A 15,066-nucleotide genomic window follows, 5' to 3' on the forward strand; every position below is an offset into this window, starting at 1 on the left:
TACCTCGATCTCTGCGTTTCGTCCCTTGTCAGTGGGCGTTCCTAGTTGATTGACGTTCCTCGGACGGGCGCATACGTGACGTCACGACTTTCCGAAAGAAGCCGAACGTCGCTGCGCAGGCGCCGTATAGAGCCGACTCTATACGGCGCCTGCGCAATGACGTTCGGCTTCTGTCGGAAAGTCGTGACGCGCAGTATGCGCCCGTCAAAGAAACGTCAATCAACTAGGAACGCCCACCGCCAAGGGACGAAACGGCGAGATCTCGGTATGTACGAAAAAACAAAAACAAAAGCCAGCCTACCCGCAGTGTAACGGGTCTTACGAATCTATTGTTAGAAATTTGTTTTAGGGGGAACCACCGCTTTAAACAGCAATTCTAATGTCATTTTTCACTATTTTCACTGCCATCTTCTTCCCTCTAATTAGAACGCCCAAACATTATATATATTTTTTATCCTAACACCCTAGAGAATAAAATGGCGATCGTTGCAATACTTTCTGTCACGCCGTATTTGCGCAGCGGTCTTGCAATCGCACTTTTTTTGGGAAAAAATTACACTTTTTTTAATTAAAAAATAAGACAACAGTAAAGTTATCCCCATTTTTTTTAATATTATGAAAGATAATGTTACGCCGAGTAAATTGATACCCAACATGTCACGCTTCAAAATTACGTCCGCTCGTGGAATGGCGTCAAACTTTTACCCTTTAAAATCTCCATAGGCGACGTTTAAAAAAATCTACAGGTTGCATGTTTTGAGTTACAGAGGAGGTATAGGGCTAGAATTATTGCTCTCGCTCTACCAATCGCGGCGATACCTCACATGTGTGGTTTGAACACCGTTTACATATGCGGGCGCTGCTCACGTATGTGTTCGCTTCTGCGCGCAAGCTCGTCGGGACGGGGTGCGTTTTCTGGCTCCTAACTTTTTTAGCTGGCTCCTAGATTCAAATCAAATTTGTCAACCCCTGTATCGAACAACCTGAATTCCGTAGGAATTATAAGTTGAATTGTAGAGGTTGAAAATTGTTTGGAATATAAAATAAAATATAATTAAATTAAAGGGGAGCATTTATACTTTGGTGATTGGATAAGTATATAGTTGTGTGGGAGTTCACCGGAAGCTCAGATAAGGTTCACAATCACATTATCAGCTGTTATCTATAAATGCATTAACATCTATATCAATATTCAACCCATAGGGTGTATAGCACCGTACCCAGTGGATCCATGCCATTTCCATCCTTGATATTTCCCTAACCAAAGAACCACCCCTCCAATGTGGACTATAACAATCTATACCCAAAAATATAGTGTTGGCAGGGTTACGTTTGTGATATAGATCGTAATGTCTTGAGACCGAATGGTCTTTGTACCCTCTTTTAATGATTGTTATATGCTCCCCTATGCGTACCTGCATTGCTCTTTTTGTTCTTCCTATATACTGGAGCCCACATGGGCATTCCAACAAGTACACTACGCCTGTGGAGCTGCAGGTATCGAAAGACTCAATCCGGTGTTCCCTTGATGTACTAGTTGATCGAAACGATTCTGTTTTTTTATTCCTAATTTTATTGAGAGTACAAAGCTGGCATTTCCAGCATTGATGGTAGCCAGTAATCTCTTTTTGAAAAAAGGAAACCTTCTTGGGTGGTGGCTCTACTACATTGGGTGCCACCCTATCTCTGAGAGAAAGAACACCTTTGAACATAACCTCTGGCTTTGCTGGCAGAAATGTGCTGATGATCCGATCGCTTTCCAGAAGGTGCCAATGTTTACGGATGATTTTATTGACCAAAAAATGCTGAGAGGAATAGGTAGTGATAAAAGGAATCACTGGTCTATCCCTTTTTCGTTTGGGAACATCCTCCAGTAATAAGGTTCTGTCAATCCCAGCTACTTCTCTCAAGGTAGTGTCAAGAGAACCCCTGTCATAAACCTTTTCAACCATTCTTGTTTTTAGAATGTCAGCCTGTACTTGATAATCTATTATTTCTGAGCAGTTGCGTCTCATTCTCACAAATTGGCTCTTTGGTACTGATTGAAGCCAAGATTCCTTATGGCAGCTCCCTAAAGGAATATAAGCATTCCGATCGGTCTGCTTAAAATGGGATGTGGTTTTGAAGCCTGTCTCATTTTTGATAATTGTGAGATCCAAAAAATGTACTCTTTCCTGGCTGGCTTCATGTGTAAAACAAATACCTCTATCGTTGTTGATAGAAAGGAAAAATTTGTTGAGCTGTGTAGCGGTGCCGTCCCAAAGGAGGAGGACGTCCTCAATGTATCTTGCCCAAAGGGCCAGACAAGGATTACGGTCCTTGTAGATGACGTCCTTTTCCCATTTGGCCATAAATAAATTGGCCAGGCTGGGAGCGTACTTAGCCCCCATTGCTACACCACGCTGTTGCCTATAGAAGTTTGAACTAAACCAAAAATAATTGTGGTTCGCTGCGTATTCCAAAAGGTCCATGATGAATGATTGTTGCTCCTCTGGTATGGTGGAAAAAATATTCAGATAGTACTTTACCGCAGATAGATCCAACTTACGTGGAATGATGGTATATAGGGATGTGATGTCCGCTGTTACCAGCCACGTTTGATCATTGCATGATTGTTGAGATATTAGGTTCAAAACATGTTTGGTGTCCTTAAGGTATGAAGGTACCTGTTGAACTAAAGGTTGGGGGAAGTGGTCTATATACTTGCCCACCCGGGACGTGATAGAATCTATACCGCTCACAATGGTCAGACTTTTATGGATTTTGGGCAAGCAATAAAGTATTGGAACTCTTGGTGCTTTTAGTATCAAAAACAGTTGTTCTTTCTCATTTCAGATGCCTGATCGGGCACCCTTGTGAATCAATTTCTCCAGTGTTTGTTTGTATTGAATAATTGGATTTCCTAATAAGGGAACATAAGTGTCCCGATCACCAACTATCCTGTTTAGTTCTTGTAGGTAGTCCTTGCGATCCAGGACTACTATCCCCCCCGCCCTTATCGGCGGGGCGGGTGACCAGTTCTTTATTCTTGCACAAAGTGTCCAAACCCTCCTCCAGAGTTTTATCCATTTTAGAGTTGACTATTTTAATGGATTCCAAATCTCACAAAAAAACACATCACGGAATACCCTCAAAGAGGGGGCCAAAACTCCCGAAGGGTTACATGTTGATGCATTGGACAATCCTGAATGTTGGTACTCTTGTTGCACTTGGACTCCCATATTGCCAGGTGTACTTGCAAAAATAAATTTTTATATTAAAGTGGATGTAAACCCGAAAATTTGTATTTATTTTTTTGATGTCACAATGTACAGTATAAGATTTCCTATCATCTGTGCCCAGTCTTGCCATACAGAGTTAATCCAGCTCTGAGCAATCCTCTTTTATTGTTTAGTGAAATAAAACGGACTTACAGAGAAAAACCTTAGTCCGTTCCGCCCCTTGCTGTGAATGACAGGTTATTTACATATCTCATGCACTAGTCTGGAGACAGGCATTATTTTTTTTAATTCCCACCCCCACTCCTTTTCTGAAGTCATGTGGTTACTTTTATGGATTTTGACTGGATGTTAGTGATCATAGCAGAATTTAGTCTAAGGGGAGTGTAGAGGAGGGCGGGGAGTCTACTGACATCACGACTCCACCCACAGAGCTCCAGACAACAGATCCACCCGCAGAATCTGCAGTTTTTCAGTTCTTATAACAGACAGAGGGGAGACATTTGACAGGTAAGGATACATGCAGGAGGCATGTATATCCTTATAGATCAGCACTATGGCAGTAGTTTAGAATTGACAAGAGTGGGTTTACATCCACTTTAACCTTTCAGACATATTTGTGTATGTCCAGCCTGCATCTTGCTATAGTGACCCCGTGCTCTTTAGCCTGCATTCTACTACTGTGACCCTGTGCACCTCAGCCTGCATCCTGCTACTGTGACCTTGTGCACCTCAGCTTGCATCCTGCTACTGTGACCCTGTGCACCTCAGCATACATCTTGCTCATTTACCCTATGCACTTCAGCCTGTTTCCTTCATCTCTGTATGTTGACCGTGTATGTTACATTTTGTAGATTAAAATATAAATTAAAACTTGAAAAGTTACTGTTTTTTATGTAGTAACCATAATCATATTTTTGTAACAGAGGAGCAAAAGGAAGATGTGGTTTGCCAAAATAACCACTAGGTGGAGAGCTTGTCATACAGATGTCTTCTCTGAAATTCCATTGCTCATTTGGTGTTCTCATCTTAGCTCAGTGTTTGTGTGACCTTTCTCAGTGATATAAACCAGCTGGAAATGTGCAGATTGTGTAAACTTTGCATCCTCACTCCTCTGCACTGCAGACTTCAGAAAACACATCTTCTGCACTTAGGATAAACTTACATTAAATTCCTTGGTTTATAAAGTCACAGACTGCTTCTTCCTGTCTATTTTATGGGTCATTTTGAATATAAATACAATTGAAACATAATTTCACTGTGAAATTAAGTCATTAACAAGCAAGTTCAACAAAGTGGGGGGGGCTTGAGATGATCTGTGCACTCCTCATGCACAACAATAATCTAGAGAATTACCTTTAACATAATTAAGTTATCAATGTCAAGATCAATTTACACAATTCTCGAGGTTTAGAAAGGGTCTACATATGTTTTACACATAATTGCCTGCTAAACAACTTTTGTCCTGTAATTTTTCCATAGCTCAGCAAACTGAGTGTAGAAGTGAGGGGTATTCATCAACTAAAGAGTCTAAAGCTTCGTACACACGATCAGATTTTCGGTCTGTTTTTTGTTGCATGCTAGTTACTCACTATACAAAAATTCTCGTACGACGGAATACAACTTCAGTGGCATCATGTGTTGAAAAATGTTGTATGTATTCTTTTGTTTCTGAGCATGCGTAGTCTTGCTCTTACGATTTTTTTCTAAACTAAAACCTGACTACCGTGTTTCCCCGAAAATAAGCCCGGGTCTTATATTAATTTTGGCAACCTAAAACACACTAGGGCTTATTTTCGGGGGATGTCTTATTTTTTTACGGTATGTTCAATGATCTTAAAGTGGTTGTAACGCAAAAAATAAAAATCCTTTTCCTTTAAAGCATAATAGAATGCATGAGGTGCAGTGTGTCTTCCCATGTAATGGTTTTGTGGGCAATACCTTTCTTGCAGCTGACCTAGCCGTCACATGGTCTCCCTTGGGCTCTTCTCTGCTCTGGGATCCCTGCTCTGCTCCGTGCACTGGAAGGGAAGGCCGCAGGCGTTGGGTGGGAGGAGAGCGGAGGAGGGGGGCGCCGGTGTCCCGCTGGTATCTGTCTGCTCCGTGCGCTGAGGAGGTAGGGGCTTCGGGCATTGGGCGCAAGGAGAGCAAAGGGGGAGCTGCTGTCCCGCTGGCATCTGTCTTCTCCGTGCACTGGGGAGGGGGGGCATGCAGGCATCGGGCAGGAGGAGAGAAGAGGGGGGAGCCGCTGTCCCACTGGCATCTGTCCACGCTCCGTGCGCTGAGGAGGGAAGGGCTGCGGGCATCGGGCGGGAGGAGAGCAGAGGGGGGGAACCGCTGTCTCACTGGCGTTGACCCGCTCCGTGGATTGGGGAGGGGGGGCGGGTGTCAGCCAGGAGGAGAGGAGAAGACCTCCGGCAATCATTCTGCAAGGTGGATTACGGTATAAAAAAAATTAACAAATTTTACTAGGGCTTATTTTCGGGGTAGGGCTTATATTGCAGCCCTCCCCGAGAATCATGCTAGGTCTTATTATCGGGGTAGGTCTTATTTTTGGGGAGACACGGTATTTAACGTAAATCGTTCACATACGACAAAAATGTTATAGTCTGCACATCCAGCTTTTGTCGAAAGCACCGTACTAACAATGCGTTCTTCGGACAAAATTTTACTTCCCATTTTCGTATCATTAATTTTACTTCCCATTTTCGTATCGTAAATCGGACATTGTGTTCACATATGACAAAAATGTTATAGTCTGCACATCTAGCTTTTGTCGGACGAAAAATCGGAATCGGCTGTCGAAAGCACCGTACTAACAATACGTTCTTCGGACAAAATTTTACTTCCGATTTTCGTATCGTGTGTACGGGCCTTAAGGCTGCATTTAAACTTCAGCGTTTTAAATCATGGGCAGATTTGCCATGACTCTGCCTGCGATTTGAAAGCACCAGTGCGGGAATGTCAAATCGCAGGACTCACATTTGAAATGCCATTCTTTTGAATGACACCTAAAATTGTGGTTGCGGTTCTGTGATTTTTTTTTTTGGTGCGATAAATCTATTTTAGGTGTCATTCAAAATAATGGCATCTCAAATGTGAGTCCCACGATTTGTCATTCACACTTTGGTGCTTTCAAATCACGGGCAGAATTGTGGCAAATCTGCCCGCGATTCAAAACTCTGAAGTGTGATTGCAGCCTAAATGATTGCAGGTAGTTGTAGCCAGGGCCACTGTTAGAAATCACAGGGCCCCGTACAGCCTACCAGACAGAGACTTGCCACCCCTCACAAAAATATCAAAACTACAATTTCACTACATACATGAAAATCATTATTAGAGGACACAAACGTTCCATCACAAAGTATGAATTCTGTCTGCAATCCAAAATTCTCCCCCACCCATAATGCACACATTCCCCCTCCTTTGAGTTCAAATGCCTCATCCCAGCACAAACTAATTCATAGGCCCCGTACACACGACCAAACATGTATGCTGAAACTGGTCCGCGGGCCAGTTTCAGCATACATGTTTGGTCGTGTGTAGGCGCGAGCGGGCCGAATTCCACCAAACATTTGCCCGCCGGGCCTTTTCCCAGCGGGCAAATATTCGTGGACGTGTTTTAAAACCGTCCGCTGGAATCCTGCCCGCTCGGACATGTACGGTCGTCAGTACAGACCTACCGTACATGTCCAGGCGCCCGCCGTCCCTCGCATGCGTCGAATGACTTCGACGCATGCGTGGAAGCCTTTAAATGGCAGGCCCGCCCACGTCTCCGCGTCATCGCCGCGTCATTGTCGCGGCGACGACGCGGACACGCCCCGCGTATTGTTTACGTGCGGACTTCTGTACGATGGTGTGTACAACCATCGTACAGAAGCCCTCTGGCAGACATGTACGGTGAAAACGGTCCGACGGACCGCTTTCACCGTACATGTTTGTTCGTGAGTACCCGGCCTTACAGATTGAATGAATAGACTTTATTAACCACTTCCATACAGGGCTTTTCCACCCCCTTCCTGCCTAGACCAATTTTTAGTTTTCAGCGCTGTTGCACTTTGAATGACAATTGCACGGTCATGCAACACTGTACCCAAATAAAATCTTTATATTTTTTCCCCCACTTTTTGCGCTATAAACAAAAGAGCGTCAATTTTGAAAAAAAATGTTTTACTTTTTGATTTAATATTTTCTTCTACATATTTTTGGTAAAAAATCACAATAAGCGTCTATTGATTGGTTTGTGCAAAAGTTTAAGGGGTAGATCCTCGTACAGCGGCACATTTATGCGCCGGGCGCAGCGTATCTAAGATACGCTACGCCACCGTAACTTATCTTTTTTTTTTTAATCCTGAAAGAATTTGCGCCGTAAGTTACGGCGGCGTAGTGTATCTCTGGCGGCGTAAGGGCGCGGAATTCAAATGGATGTAATGGGGGTGTGTTTTATGTTAATACGTCGTGACCCGACGTAAACAACGTTTTTTTTTAACTGCGCATGCGGCGTCCGTGGGAGTATCCCAGTGCGCATGCTCGAAATTAAACCGGAACCAGCCAATGCTTACGACGGTGACGTCATTCTACGCAAATTCCTATTCGCGGTTCTCTAAAGGAGTGAAAGAATATTTATAATAGGAAAATAAGGGGAAATCTAAGGGGAAGTTTAAAGCGGTTGTAAACCCAATATGATGACTTTTCTTCCTATGGACAATTGCAGGTTTTATAATTACTTGCGTTAGAAGAATGACTCCTTACCTGCTTGCCTTGCGAGTTATAGGTATATTTGTGGCCAATGACGTAGCCCGCGCATGCGCTATATGGCGGGATTTTCCGGCTAGCGGAGACCCGGCCGGATTAATGCAGTGTGTAGGAAGGGGCTGCGTCATTTCCTCTTGTCGACGTCAGCCTCGACATCATGTGATGCTTCCAAGTAAGCGAGCAACAGGAGGCTCTGATTCGCCCGATGTTTGTTTCCGTAGTAACCGGAAACGAAAAAGAGGCTTGGATACGGCTATCAGTGCGCATGCACGGAATTACAAAGAGGAAAATTCAATGCGGGCGGAAGTATATTAGAATACAGACACGGAAGACCACAGTTGATATGGCGACGGCTGTTACAGAGCAGCAGTGTTTCTAATATAGAGTGTTTTTACAGTAAGAATGATTTTTGGGCTTACTCTTAGTGCCCATTTTATTCAAAATAAATACTTAGATTGTTACATTGGTTAAATCATTTTTCTTTTGGTGAGTTTACAACCGCTTTAAATGAAGGGGAAAATGAGTAAATAGAAAGGGAGGGGAGAGAAATAAGGGAGAGACATGTTTTTTTTTTTTTGTAATTGGATGGAAGATGAATGGGTATGGAAGTCAGTAGGAGTATATGTAGATAAATCTTGAAGCAGATTTTTGTTTTAATGATAAAGCAATTAATATATATGCATCATGATTTTATATACTGAATAACGAGAGGGAACAAATGCATATTGTAACTGAATTTTTTATAAATGTATTTAAGAAAAATAAGACTAATAAAAACAAAATGTGACAGCGAGCTCTGAAAGCTGAAAATTGGCCTGGGGAGGAAGGCGGTGAAAGTGTTTGGTATTGAAATAGTTTAGCAAGACATACATTATACAATTTTCTTTCTTTCAACCAGCTGTGCTGTTGTATTCTGATGGTAGGAGGTTTCCCAGCTGTCAGAATACAATGGTGCCTGCTTTCAGTGATCGCACAAAAAACTTGACAGGCTGGTTGTACTGTAGTTTATTGATGGATTGACTTCAGTATAACCAGCCTGCCCATAGACGGATTGAAATTCATCCAGTTCTTGCTGAACCACCCAAATGTTGATCTGACTGTGGCTGGCCTTAGTCTTAAAAATTATGTGTCACTTTCTGCAATTTAAAGGCCCTACTTCTCCAAGACAAAAGCTTTAGCTTTTGTCTTGGAGAACATACACTATATTACCAAAAGTATTGGGATGCCTGCCTTTACACGCACATGAAATTTAATGGCATCCTAGTCTTAGCCTGTAGGGTTCAATATTGATTTGACCCATATTTTGAAGCTATAACAGCTTCCATCCAAGGTTCATAAAGACATGGATGAGCAAGTTTGGGGTGGAGGAACTTGACTGGCCTGCACAGGTTCATAATTGTGTATTTTATTGCTTAAATTCTCCTGTCATATTACAAAAGAAATGCTGTACTTAAAGCGGGAGTTCTCCCATAAATGTTTTTTTAACCCTTAGATACCCTTAGATGGATGCTCATTTAGTCTAGGGGAATGGGCTAGTTGTTTTAAAATCCGAGCAGTACTTACCGTTGTAGAGGGCGATCTTCTCCGCCGCTTCCGGGTATGGGTCTTCGGGACTGGGCGTTCCTTCTTGATTGACAGTCTTCCTACAGGCTTCCGAAAGGCTTCCGACGGTCGCATCCATCGCGTCACGAGTAGCCGAAAGAAGCCGAACGTCGGTGCGGCTCTATACTGCGCCTGCGCACCGACGTTCGGCTACTTTCGGAAAATCGTGACGCGATGGATGCGACCGTCGGAAGCCTGTTGGAAGACTGTCAATCAAGAAGGAACGCCCAGTCCCGCAGCCCATACCCGGAAGTGGCGGAGAAGATCGCTCTCTAAAAAGGTAAGTACAGCTTCGATTTTAAAACAATTAGCCGATTCCCCTAGACTAAATGAGCATCCATCTAAGGGTAAAAATAGCAATTTAGCGGTGAACCTCCGCTTTAATGTGCACCATAGATACCAGTTCAAGACATGCAGCATACAGATTTGCATCCTCATGACCAGAATACCAAGGAGCGATCAGCCCTCAAATCCACCAGCATCCCGCACTGGTTCCAAGTCCTTCTCTACCATCAGCCCTCTCAAACCCCATTACTTCTTTACTGGCTTTGAAAGGGGTTTTACTTATTACTGTAGTTAAGACAATAAAGATGTAAGGGTGTCTGGTAGGGCCATTTCAGTGCAAGTAACTCACTTACTAGACCAGTACTTTTCCCTATGATAAATATTTCTGGAACCTGTCACTCATGTTAAAAAAAGTAACATCCCATCTGGTCAATCTACTGCTCCCCAAGGATCTTCTGCCAGTGGTACCTGCCCCCATCTAACGTAGGTGGAACCAGCTAATGCTTAGGGGAACTTTTTCTTGGTCTGTTATCATCCTCAAGGACTGGAGTTGTACACATTTTTTTTTTACTCATCCGGGTCAGAAGTATAATTTATGAAACATATGTCACTTCTGAAGAAAAGAGGCTCTTGGAAAGAGAACACGGATGAAAAAGGACATGGGGCCTAATGATTCATAGCAAAGTTTCCTGGCAACAAAAATGAAGTCATATGGTGTGGGCAACTAAACTATGTTACTATGAAAGAAATAAAGCTGCTGTAGAACGTGCAACTAGTATTTTACTGACATAATTAAACTGCATACTTTGCTATTATACCTTTGCCTGTAATCTTGCTTTTCACTTTGGTGGTTAACATTTACTTTTAGAATAAACCAGATTTTCTATCAGTGTTTTTCTCTGTAGGCTGTAAACTATGTGACCACTCACAGACTTATGTGTCTGCATGTTATATAAATAACCTCAGTCATGGGTATGAGTATGACATTTTTTTTAAAATGATATGCTTCTTTAAATATAAAACTATAAATGTTATTAACCACCTCAACACTGGACACGTTTACCCTCTTCCTGCCCAGAACAATTTTTTGTGCTGTCACATTTTGAATGACAATTGCACAATCATCCAACACTATATCCATATGAAATTTTTACAATTTTTGGGAGAAAATATAGCTTTTTTTTGGTGGTATTTAATCACCACTGTTGTTGTTTTTTTTTGCTTAACAAACAAAAAAAGACAAAAAACAAACAAAAAAAAACAAAACACAGTGGCCCAGATTCACGTAGAAGCGCGTATCTTTGTGCGGGCGTAACGTATCCTATTTACGCTACGCCTCCGCAATTTTGACAGGCAAGTGCCGTATAATCAAACCAAAGTTGCGGCAGCGTAGTGTAAATAGGCCGGCGTAAGCCTGCCTAATTCAAATGTGGTAGATGTGGGCGTGTGTTATGTAAATTTAATGTGACCCCGCGTAAATGACGCTTTTTACGAACGGCGTATGCGCCGTCCGTGAAAGTATCCCAGTGCGCATGCTCCAAATTAACCCGCAAGAAGCCAATGCTTTCGACGTGAACGTAAATGACGCCCAGCCCTATTCGCGAACGACTTAGGCAAACGACGTAAAATTTACAAAATTCGACGTGGGAACGACGTTCATACTTAACATTGGTACGCCTCATCTACGCCTCATATAGCAGGGTAACTTTACGCCGGGAAAAGCCTAACTTAAACGGCGTATCTGTACTGCGTCGGCCGGGCGTACGTTCGTGAATAGGCTCGTGAATAGGCGTATCTAGCTGATATACATATTTCTAAGCGTAAATCAGTGTACACGCCCCTAGCAGCCTTCGTAAATATGCAGTTAAGATACGAAAGCGTAAGAGACTTACGCCGGTCGGATCTAATACAAATCTATGTGTAACTGATTCTAAAAATCAGGCGCATAGATACGACGGCTCGGACTCAGAGTTACGACAATGTATCTGGAGATACGCCGGCGTAACTCGTACGAGAATCCAGCCAATGTTTTTCAACAGAAATGTTGTAAAATTGCAAATAAGTAATTTTTCTTCTTCACTGATGTGCACTGATCAGGCTGCACTGATGGGCATTGATAGGATGCACTGGGAACTGATAGGCTACACTGATGCGGCTGCAGTGATGGCCACTAGTGGGGTTGCATTGATGGGCACTGATGAGGCAGCACTGATAAGCTGTACTGATGAAGAAGCACTGATGAGGCTGCACTGATAGGCGACACTAATATGCTGCACTGATAGGTGGCACTGATATGCTGCACTGATGGGCACTGAAATGCTGCACTGATAGACAATGATTGGCACTGATGAGGCTGCACTGATGATCATTGCCCTGATTATCACTGTAAAGGTGCCCTGTCACAGGAAAGCCGATTATCAGCGTTCCGTTTCTCAGACAGTGACAGCGCTGAGTAAAGGAAATGACAATAACCGGCATTTGTTTACATGTAATCAGCTGTGATTGGACACAGCCTATCACATAGTAAAGAGCCAACATCATTGGCTCCGTACCATGATCGTGATGCTCTGTGTCTAAAGGAATGCTCTGTCCCCTAAATCGCCTAATTAGGGGACACCATATGATGTCCTCCCAGAACAAGAGAGGTCCTGCCCAGCCACCATTGTACAATAGGTCGGGCGGGAGCCGGTTAATATGTAATATACCTAATTATTGTAAGTTGTTCACATTGTGCATTAATGCATGTTGTGTGCATTAATGCACTGAGGCTGAAAGGCTGTTGAGAATTATCCCACAATAAATTATGTGAAGATGGATTTCAGTTATCCAATTACGCAATCATGTTATAGCCAAGTAAACAGGAGTGGCGGGACTCCTATGTGTGTGGACAGCTGTGGCTTTCCTTTCCCTCTCTGCCACTGCCCTGATTTAAGCATGGCTGTGTGTGTGTGCTCTCCAACCGCCCCCCCGCCAGAGGGTACGTACATGGACTTTGAGGCAGAGAAGATTATCTATACTATACTATCTATACTGCCCTACTAGACTATCTATACGGCCCACTCCTCCCCTCCCTTCTAGCATCAGTGGTAAGGAGACTGCAGGAGGCAACAGAGCATGGGACTCTAGGATATGTAGTCCCCCAAGGAGTGCTGTACACGCAAGGCTAATGAAACTGCAGACTTCAAGACCCACAAATCTCTGCATTCAGGGGAGGAGAGGACTGACTTTTACCAGACAATTCTAGAGAGATCTGGGCCTTTTGCGGGATAAAGCCGAGCTATACAGACTGGTGCCAGGGCTTTTACAGTGTAGGGACAAGAGAGTGTAGACCATGGGTCTTCAAACTACGGCCCTCCAGTTGTTCAGGAACTACAATTCCCATCATGCCTAGTCATGTCTGTGAATGTCAGTGTGTTACAAAGCCTCATGGGATGTGTAGTTCTACAACAGCTGGAGGGCCGTAGTTTGAGGATCCCTGGTGTAGACCCACCACTGGAGTGTCTGGCCCAGATTCTCAAAAGAGATACGACGGCGCATCTCCAGATATCTCTGCCTAGCGCCATCGTATCTATGCGACTGATTCTTAGAATCAGTTACGCATAGATATTCATTAGATCTCACAGGCGTAAGTCTCTTACGCTGTCGCATCTTAACTGCAATTTTTTTTGCCCGCTAGGCCCATCGAGTATGCAAATTAGCTAGATACGTGAATTCCCGAGCATACGCGCAGCCGACGCAGTAAAGTTACGACGTTAACGTCAGGCTTTTCCCGGCGTAAAGTTGCCCCTGGGTCTATGAGGCGCAGCCAATGTTAAGTATGGCCGTCGCTCCCGCGTCGAAAATTAAAAAATTTACGTCGTTTGCGTAAGTCGTCCGTAAATGGGGCTGGACGCCATTTACGTCCACGTCAAAACCAATACGTCCTTGCGGCGTATTAGGAGCAATACACACTGGGAGATTTCCACGGACGGTGCATGTGCCGTTCGTGAAAAACGTCAATCACGTCGGGTCACAGTTGATTACCATAAAACGCGCCCCCCTTCCACATTTGAATTAGGCGGGCTTACGCCGGCCGATTTACGCTACGCCGCCGCAACTTACTGAGCAAGGGCTTTGAGAATACAGCACTTGCCCATGTAAGTTGCGGCGGCGTAACGTAAATCAGATACGTTACGCCGCCGCGAAGATACGCCAGTCTACAAGAATCTGGCCCTCTGTGTCTACACCAGAAAGGACAGAGCCTTTAGCTGGGGTCTTTGTGTCCATAACCAAGAGCCTGGAGACTGAACCACTGAAAGGGCTTCTGCTGTGCTGGGACCAGAGCTTGATAGACCCATTGCCCAGGTTGCCTACATTGGTAAGGTCATGATCCAAAAGACCTGATCATGAAGACTAATGCCCTGTACACACGATTGGTCAAACCGATGAGAACGGTCTGATGGATTTTTCCATCGGTTAACCGATGAAGCTGACTGATGGTCAGTCGTGCCTACACACCATCGGTTTAAAAAAACGATTGTGTCAGAACGCGGTCACGTAAACCACGTACAACGGCACTATAAAGGGTAAGTTCAAATCCAATGGCGCCACCCTTGAGGCTGCTTTAGCTGATTTTGTGTTAGTAAAAGACAATTCGCGCTTTTCTGTCTGTTACAGCGTGCTATCTCCATAACGAACGCTAGTTTTACTAGAACGAGCACTCCCGTCCCCTAATTTAGTCTGAGCATGCATGGATTTTTAACCAGTTAAATTTAAATAACCGATGGAGCAGACACACGATCGGTTTGGTCTGATGAAAACAGTCCATCAGACCGTTCTCATTGGTTTGACCGATTGTGTGTACGCGGCATAAGACTTCTGGGACAACTGACTGCCAAGCATATAGGACGGAATCTTGAAGTGGATCACACTTAAGAAAGGGGTTTTTTCCCCGAAAGGTGATTGCCACCTCCTCCCGATCCTGAGTGTCCTCATGTCACCTGAAGTTTTTTCTGTTATCTATCAATATGTATTGATGTTTGATAATTGCTGTACTATTAGCCTAGATCTTCTCCCTGTTATAATGAAAATTCATGTTGCTTGTAGCTGAGATTTTGTCTAGATAGAGGAACTGTGGGGAGATCTTGCACATGTACTCTGGTGTACTGTTTTGTCTATTTATGTTGCTTTCTTTCATAAATATATGAAAATCAAAATGTTAGCTGTT

Source organism: Rana temporaria, chromosome 6 (assembly GCF_905171775.1).
Source record: "Rana temporaria chromosome 6, aRanTem1.1, whole genome shotgun sequence".
Taxonomy (NCBI): domain Eukaryota; kingdom Metazoa; phylum Chordata; class Amphibia; order Anura; family Ranidae; genus Rana; species Rana temporaria.